The 9,426-nt window shown below is 37.9% G+C and overlaps 1 pseudogene; it reads left to right on the top strand.

Moving 5' to 3' along the window:
• Positions 1-3,279: 3,279 nt before the first annotated feature.
• Positions 3,280-9,426, top strand: LOC107916358 (ABC transporter C family member 8-like; annotated as a pseudogene).

Genomic DNA, 9,426 nt, shown 5'->3' on the forward strand with positions numbered 1-9,426 from the left:
TAAATCAAACAGGATGGAAGAGCTTAATGAAAAGACATTGTTTGGAATCTAGTTGTGCCTCGCGAATACAGTATTGCAGGAGGTGTTGATGGAGAAGACCTCATTCGCCTTGTAGAAAAGGTTAGAAACTATTTATGCGACTAAGTCTCTGGCTAACCGTTTAGTGTTGAAACAACATCTATTTACGTTTCGCATGAACGAAAGTGAGCTTCTTAAAGATCACATCAGTCATTTCATTACTCTTTTAAATGATTTAAAGAACGTTGAGGTTCATATTGACGATGAAGATCAAGCTATGCTATTATTGTGCTTTTTACCCTCTTCATACAAGTCTTTCAGGGAGACCCTGATTTATGGTAGATACAAACTCTCGTTCAAAGATGTGAAGGGTTATTTGTTGAGTAGAGACAAACTCGACAATGAGTTTGGTTTGAATAGCAAAGCAGATAGGTAAACTTCCGTTTTGGTAGCATCAAAGAAACGAGACAAAAGGTGTCGTTATTGTAAAAAGTTAGGTCACGTCAAAGCATATTGTTTTAAACTACGAAATAAAATAGCTGCTGAGAGTAATGAGGAAGATGTAGTTGGTGCTAATTTGGTCGATGAAGGTGGTGATGATTTCTTGTTAGTGTCAACGAGCGACAACTCCAAGCTTAAGTCTGAGTGGATCCTAGATTCAGGATGTTCTTTTCACATGTGTCCCAATAGAGAATGATTATCCACATACAGTTCAGTTGAAAGTGGAGTTGTGCACATGAGAAACGATTCGTCTAGTAAGATAATCGATATTGGTACTGTTAAAATTAGGATACACAATGGGACGATTATAACACTCTCAGATGTAAGGTATGTACCTGATTTACGAAAGAATCTCATCTCCTTGAGTTTTTTAGACTTGAAAGGATGCAGAATCAACATCGAGTCGAGCGACATTAAAGTACCTCGTGGAGCTCTCGTTTTGTTAAAAGGTAAAAGAACTGGCAGTCTTTATATTCTGGAAGGTTTTACAGTGACCGGTGAAATCGGACGTCCCTCGTCCATTACGGAGTCAAAGTCAACTCGTTTGGAGCAGAAGCAACATGGTCATAGGAGGGAAAAATGTATGACCGTTTCGTTGAAGAGAGGTTCTCTTTTGGATGCAGATTTTAAAAAGTTAGGGCACTGTGTTCGTGAAAATCAGACCTGGGTTAGTTTTGATTTGGCAGTGCACAAGTCGAAGGCTAGAAGTCTTCCAGCTTCTAAGTGTAGATTCGATTCAGTTAATTCCCTGCATAGTTCAAGATAGGCCCGTGGTGGGTTTTGGCAAAGATGGCGTTGAAAGAATTCATGTCAAGGTGGAGATTGTTAGAGTTGTGCGACCCAAATTTTAAGAGATTGCTTGCAAGTCAAGTTAAACAAAAATATATTTTCTTTCTAGAAGATTTAGTATTTATTAGTATAATATATTTAGCATTTATTAGTATAGTTTATTTGACTTACTAATTTAGCCTATAAATAGGCTCTTTTACAATCTTAGAAATATGATACCCATTAGATTAGAACTCATAACATATTCAGAGAATTTTGTGTTTACGTTTTGAGGGTTCTTTGTTTTTCGGGTTTTCGGGGTTTAGCTTTATCTCCATCTTTTGTACTCTTCATTTTTTTGCCATTATAGTAAAATTATCTTTACCCGTGGTTTTTTTATCCTCTTTGGAGGGGTTTTTCCCGTTAAATTTGTGTCTTCATCTTCTTAATTTCTTCTGCCATTTTTACTTGTTCGTTGCTTAATCAGAACAATCCTAACAGTTTCACTTCATCCACTCAAGTGTTTTTGGCAAAACTCATTCAACTCTGAACTATTGTACAGTGTGATTTGCCGACAGCTATTCAACTATGGCTTCCTTCAGGACCTTACTTGGTACACCCTTATTTGCTCGTTTTCATTCACCTGTTTGATTAATACTTTTTCATCTTCCATTTTATGTGATTATGAATATTGCAGCTGTGTATAAAATATTGAGCAGACAAAGATTTATATAGCAGTATTTTTATTCACTGACCGTCTTAATTGCCAATTGGTTTATGCATGACATGTGATGTACAATTGACTGATGGATATTTATGAAATTATGAAGAAAAAACAAATTTGTGGACAAGAATCTGATATTGAAAGGGAAAAATTATGTATTAAATATTCTTTTATTATCTCCTTACAACCTTGTCTGCACAAATTGTGTAGTGTACATGTGGAAGCAGTCAACGAACACCAAAATAAGAGTGTTGAAGTTAGTTCCCATGCAACAAGCTGGACTTCAAAGGTGGCCATGCACGAGAAGGGTCAGCAAGCAGTCGAGCCTAGCTGTGCAGCAACTGAAGCTTAAAGTTGCTGTTTTGTTTGTTACATTTAGTTGTTTTTAATCCTTTTGTAATGTAGTTCATTTTGAACTTAGTAGGTAAATGTTTTGATGTTGATTGACTGAAAAATCAGCAAAGCAACACGTACAAGTTAATCTTCCAAGTTTCAATGCAAATTAGTGGTGTTAGGTAGTTGATTAGGTGATAACTTGTTTATTGTTCAAGTTGACTGATATATGTAATGGCTTAATGCCTTATCTTTGTTGTTAATGAAAAATTCAGCTTGAATCTCATTAAAAACTCTTTCTTTTCTGTTTTTCCACTTGCAAATCATTTTTTGCTTTTGTTTCTTCTCCAAGCCACGAGGCTTGCTGCTCAAGCAAGGCTAAACCAGCTTGCTACTGCCTTTAACACCAACAAAGAGGCAATAAATCGGTGGAGCGTGGGAGTTTCTTTGATGGCATCTTGTATGGAATAGCTGAAGTGAATGAGAGTAGCGTTTGTTTCACTTCATCCACTCAAGTGTTTTTGGCAAAGCTCATTCAACTCTGAACTATTGTACAGTGTGATTTGCCGACAGCTAGTCAACTATGGCTTCCTTCAGGACCTTACTTGGTACACCCTTATTTGCTCGTTTTCATTCACCTGTTTGATTAATACTTTTTCATCTTGCATGTATATATGTCGCGTTTTATGTGATTTTGATTAAGCTGTTCTTAAAACCATCAGTGATTATTGAAAAGACTAGTGTAAGGCAACGTAATGGACTGACTTTTGTAATGCAGACAATATGTTTGTAATTATGAAGAAAAAACAAATTTGTGGACGAGAATCTGATATTGAAAGGGAATAATTATGTATTAAATATTCTGTTATTATCTCCTTACAGCGTATCTGCACAAATTGTGTAGTGTACATGTGGAAGCAGTCTACTAAACGAAAGCGACCAAAAAACCAATCAACGAACACCAAAATAAGAGGCAATAAATCGGTGGAGCGTGGGAGTTTCTTTGATGGCATCTTGTATGGAATAGCTGAAGTGAATGAGAGTAGCGTTTGTTTCACTTCATCCACTCAAGTGTTTTTGGCAAAACTCATTCAACTCTGAACTATTGTACAGTGTGATTTGCCGACAGCTATTCAACTATGGCTTCCTTCAGGACCTTACTTGGTACACCCTTATTTGCTCGTTTTCATTCACCTGTTTGATTAATACTTTTTCATCTTGCATGAATATATATCGCGTTTTATGTGATTTTGATTAAGATGTTCTTAAAACCATCAGTGATTATTGAAAAGACTAGTGTAAGGCAACGTAATGGACTGACTTTTGTAATGCAGACAATATGTTTGTAATCTATATCAGTGTCTTCCTGTTGGACTGACTTTTGTTATTATGCTAATTCTAAATCTTGTGATGGATATGTAGGGGGGTTCACTTTAATTTGTGAAGGAAAACTTGATTTTGGTTCTTTTGGCATTCAACGAACCATCATAGATGTCATAAACCTGGTGTTCCTCTTTGTTTTCTATCTTCTTTTGTTTGTATGTTCGGTAAGAAAACTGCAACGTAGTGTTGTTAACAAAAGGGATAGGATCTCCATTGTTGTTTCCATCTGTTGTGCTCTTATTAGTATATCGTATCTTAGTGTTGGTTTATGGAATCTAATAGCAAGAAATGGTGAATTTAATGGCTTGAGCTGGTTGATTGAGCTTGTTAGAGGATTAATTTGGATTTCGTTATCAGTTTCATTGCTTGTTCATGCATCACAACCAGTGAAAATTTTCATCTCCGCGTGGTGGGTGTCGTTCGCATTATTGGTTTCGGTTCTTCATATTGAAATTTTATTTAGAACACACCGGATTGAAATATTCGACGTTCTTCCATGGCCTGTGAACATCTTGATGCTGTTTTGTGCTTTTAGAAACTTCATTGATTTGACTAAGGAACATGAGAGTCTTTCAGAACCTCTATTAGAGGAAAAGGAAGAAACATACCAGATAGAAGTTTGTGAGGCCAATTTCTTTAGCAAATTGTCATTTTCTTGGATTAATCCTTTGCTTTCCAGGGGTTATTTGAGACCCTTAGCTCTTGAAGACATCCCTTCTATTAGTGCAGAAGATGAATCCAGTTTGGCATACCAAAAGTTTGCTAATGCATGGGAGACACTAATAAGAGAGAAAAGCTCAATTGATAGGCGAAACTTGGTTCTTCGGGCCTTAACAAAAGTGTACTTTAAGGAAAATATAGTTATAGCAGTTTGTGCAATTCTTAGGACGATTTCTGTCGTAGCACTTCCATTATTGCTCTATGCCTTTGTAAATTATTCGAACCAGGAAGAGGAAAACCTGCAAAAGGGTCTTGTTTTACTAGGATTCCTTATTGTTTCGAAGGTTGTCGAGTCATTGTCGCAGAGGTATTGGTATTATGCTTCGAGGAGGTGTGGAATGAGGATGCGATCGGCATTAATGGTGGCAGTCTATCAGAAGCAGCTGAAGCTTTCGAGTTTAGGAAGGCAGAGACATTCGACTGGGGAAATTGTGAATTACATAGCAGTAGATGCCTATAGAATGGGGAGTTTCCATGGTGGTTTCATTCGACTTGGAGTCTTGTGTTGCAGCTTTTCATGTCTATGGGAGTGCTTTTCTCAGTTGTTGGTCTCGGTGCTATACCCGGTATAGTCCCTCTTGTCATATGTGGATTCCTTAATATGCCATTTGCGAAGATCATACAAAAATGCCAATCTGAAGTCATGATCTCACAAGATGAGAGATTGAGAGCCATTTCTGAGATCTTAAACAGCATGAAGATCATCAAGTTGCAGTCCTGGGAGGATAAATTCAAGAGCTTGATCGAGTCCTTACGTGGCAAGGAGTTCAAATGGCTTTCTAAACAGCAGTTTTTGAGGCCTTACGGTACTGTCTTGTATTGGATCTCTCCAACTATTGTTTCTTCAGTTGTCTTCTTGGGATGTGCTCTATTTGGGAGTGCCCCATTGAATGCTGGAACCATTTTTACAGTTCTTGCAACTCTAAGAAGCATGGCAGAACCTGTTAGAATGTTACCCGAGGCACTTTCGATTCTTATACAAGTCAAAGTTTCTTTTGACAGAATCAACACTTTTCTTCTTGATGATGAACTTAGGAATGATGAAGTAAGGAGATTTCCCCTGCAGAATTCTGATAAAAGTGTGACAGTAGAAGCAGGAAATTTCAGTTGGGTTCCTGAAATTGCAATTCCAACACTTAGAAATGTGGAGTTGGAAATAAAAAGAGGGCAGAAGATAGCTGTTTGTGGACCGGTCGGGGCTGGAAAATCCTCAATCTTGTATGCAATGCTGGGAGAGATACCGAAACTTTCAGGAACGGTGAGTTGCAAAACAAGTATTCCTACATGCACATGCATTAAGCATTATGTCTTCTTGTCACTGGTTATAGTTCTTTTTCCCTTAATGCTTGTTTTAGGTTAGCGTGTTTGGATCCATTGCCTATGTTTCTCAAGTTTCATGGATCCAGAGTGGGACAATTCGTGACAACATACTCTATGGAAAGCCGATGGATGCAGACAAATATGACAAGGCCATTAACGCTTGTGCTCTGGATAAAGATATCAATACTTTTGATCATGGTGACCTCACGGAAATAGGTCAAAGAGGGATTAACATGAGTGGAGGGCAGAAGCAAAGGATTCAACTCGCTCGAGCGATCTATAATGATGCCGACATCTATCTTCTTGATGACCCTTTCAGTGCTGTTGATGCACATACAGCTTCTGTTTTGTTCAATGTGAGAAAGCTTCATTTCAGTATAGAACTCTGGTGTATAATACTATTATTTATTTTCTTTGCAGTATGATAAAAGTTAGCTTTTTATGATTGCAGGATTGTGTTATGACTGCTCTAGCGAAGAAAACTGTTGTCCTGGTAACTCATCAAGTAGAGTTTCTCTCAGAAGTTGATAGAATTTTGGTAAACACGAAGTTCGAATTTATGTTCATAATTTATTTATCCATCCATGTGTTTTTCTGGTTCGTCAGAAGGATAATTTCTCCCGTTTTTTTCCTTAGGTTATGGATGGTGGACAAATTACTCAATCAGGAAGCTATGAAGAGCTATTGATGGCTGGGACAGCATTTGAGCAGCTTGTGAATGCTCATAGAGATTCCATAACAGCATTAGGTTCTTTGAATGGTCAAGGTGAAAGAGAATCAAGAGGGATAGCTCCCGTGATGTTTAATGGATGTTCTCCAACTAAACAGAACAGTGAAGGGGAGATCTCGGTGAAGGGTCCGCCTGGAATACAATTAACACAAGATGAAGAAGTGGAGATCGGCGATGTTGGATGGAAGCCATTCATGGATTATGTTTCTATCTCAAAAGGATCCGTTTATCTATCTTTAAGCATTTTAACTCAGCTTACCTTTGTTGTTCTTCAGGCCACTTCGACCTATTGGCTGGCATTTGCCATTCAAATTCCTAACATGACCAACAGCATGTTGATAGGAGTTTACACCGGAGTTGCCACCCTTAGTGCAGTTTTTGTGTTTTTTAGATCCCTTTATGCTGCTTATCTAGGATTAAAAGCTTCTAAAGCCTTCCACTCTGGTCTCACCAAAGCCATTTTCAAAGCTCCAATGCTTTTTTTCGATTCTACTCCTGTTGGCAGGATTCTAACCCGAGTAAGATCAAATTTACCAATAAGCAAGGAGTTTTTTTTTTCTTCTTCTTTTTTTTTTTGCTTGGCAATGAGCTAGGAGTTAATGTAATGTTTCACGTACCGTTTGAGTCTTTTCCCAAGGTACTAAAACATGTTTTATTTAAACTCTTGCAGGTTTCATCAGATATGAGTATTCTTGATTTCGACATTCCATTTGCCTTTGTCTTTGTGGCAGCCGGTGTAACTGAAGTCTTAGCAACAATCGGAATCATGGCCTTTATTACATGGCAAGTTCTCATTGTCGCGATTCTTGCTATGGTAGGAGTAAAGTACATTCAGGTGGATGCATTTTCTTTTCACTTGCTTTGCTCAAATCTCATTTGCAACCAAGTTGAAAGGGCTAAAATCTTTGGTCATCATACTGCAGGGGTATTATATGTCCTCTGCAAGGGAGCTCATAAGAATTAATGGAACGACTAAAGCTCCCGTTATGAATTATGCAGCCGAGACATCGCTTGGAGTGGTCACCATAAGAGCTTTTAACATGGTGGATATGTTCTTTAGAAATAACCTGAAGCTTGTTGACACAGATGCCACACTTTTCTTTCTTTCTAATGCAGCCATGGAATGGCTAGTTCTACGGATTGAAACACTTCAAAACCTTACTCTATTCACTGCTGCATTTTTCCTGCTTCTGCTTCCCAAAAACCAAGTCACACCCGGTATATTATAATTTGTACTGAATAATCTTCTTGACATGTGGAGAATGTTCAAGTCCATTAATCTCGAAAATTTCTAACTGCAGGGCTTGTTGGGCTCTCTCTTTCTTACGCTTTATCACTGACCGGTACGCAAATTCTTGCATCCCGTTGGTACTGCAGCTTATGGAACTACATGATTTCGGTTGAAAGGATAAAACAATTCATGCACATACCTGAAGAACCTCCAGCGATTATAGAAGACAACAGGCCCCCATCTTCATGGCCCTCTAAGGGTAGGATTGAATTGCAAGAACTGAAGGTAAATTAAGGAATCTAAACTGGAAAATGGTTTGAAGGGTTCTGAAAGTGTGATGAACTTGTTTTCTTTGAACCAAATCTATGTCTTAATTCATGTTATTTGATTCAATGCTTTGTTTAGATAAGATATCGCTCGAATGCTCCTTTAGTTCTCAAAGGAATCACTTGCACTTTCCAAGAAGGGACCAGAGTAGGAATTGTTGGAAGGACTGGAAGTGGAAAAACTACGCTCATAAGCACCTTGTTTCGCCTAGTAGAACCTGCAAGTGGGAAAATTCTTATAGATGGACTTGATATATGCTCTATGGGACTGAAAGATTTGAGAATGAAGCTTAGCATCATTCCTCAAGAGCCAACTCTATTTAGAGGCAGCATTCGAACTAACTTAGACCCCCTAGGCCTCTATTCAGATGATGAAATATGGAAGGTGAACCAACTAATCATGAATATTAACATAAAAAAATTTCCAAAAATGAGCTTTTGGAACTTACCTTTGTATTCCCGTGGCAGGCTTTGGAGAAGTGTCAACTTAAAACAACAATCAGTGCGCTGCCAAACAAGCTAGATTCATCTGGTGAGTTGAATTTTAGTGACTATGTACTAAATTCCTTGTGATAGACTATCTTTTCTCGGTTAACTGGATCAAACATGGTTGTTCTGCCACTGTTGTTGGATTGACAGTGAGTGATGAAGGTGAGAATTGGAGTGTGGGGCAGCGACAACTCTTTTGCCTTGGAAGAGTTCTCTTGAAACGGAACCGAATCCTAGTGCTGGATGAAGCCACTGCTTCCATAGACTCTGCAACCGATGCCATTTTGCAAAGAATTATAAGAGAAGAGTTCTCAAATTGCACCGTCATAACAGTGGCTCATAGAGTTCCAACTGTTATAGACAGTGACATGGTCATGGTCCTCTCCTATGGTAAAGCTCTTCTTTCCTAATACTAATATCAATCAATTTATCCAAGTTATAATCACATTACTGCAACATGTATTTCAGATCCCTGCAACTCTTTCTCATATTACGAGACTGCAGCCAATTAAATATATCCAATGTTGATTGATTATTATATGAGCAGGTAAATTGCTGGAATATGATGAGCCTTCAAACCTTATGGCAACAAACTCTTCCTTTTCTAAGCTAGTAGCTGAATATTGGTCAAGTTGCAGGAGAAATCCATATCAAAATTTTAGCAGTTATCAATGACTAGAACGAACATTGGCATGAAAATGTGATCAAACATTTAGTGTTATTATCTTGAATAGAAAGTTTTCGAAGACTTCCAAATTCCAAGAGTTGTTCTTATTGATCTATGGGAAGGTAGACAATGAACGATAATTTGTAGGGATTCAAGCTCTTTGTACCCATTATTTCCATATGAATAAAGGAGGAAAACTATAATAAGTTTCTCATA

This window comes from Gossypium hirsutum, chromosome D10, assembly GCF_007990345.1.
Source record: "Gossypium hirsutum isolate 1008001.06 chromosome D10, Gossypium_hirsutum_v2.1, whole genome shotgun sequence".
NCBI lineage: Eukaryota > Viridiplantae > Streptophyta > Magnoliopsida > Malvales > Malvaceae > Gossypium > Gossypium hirsutum.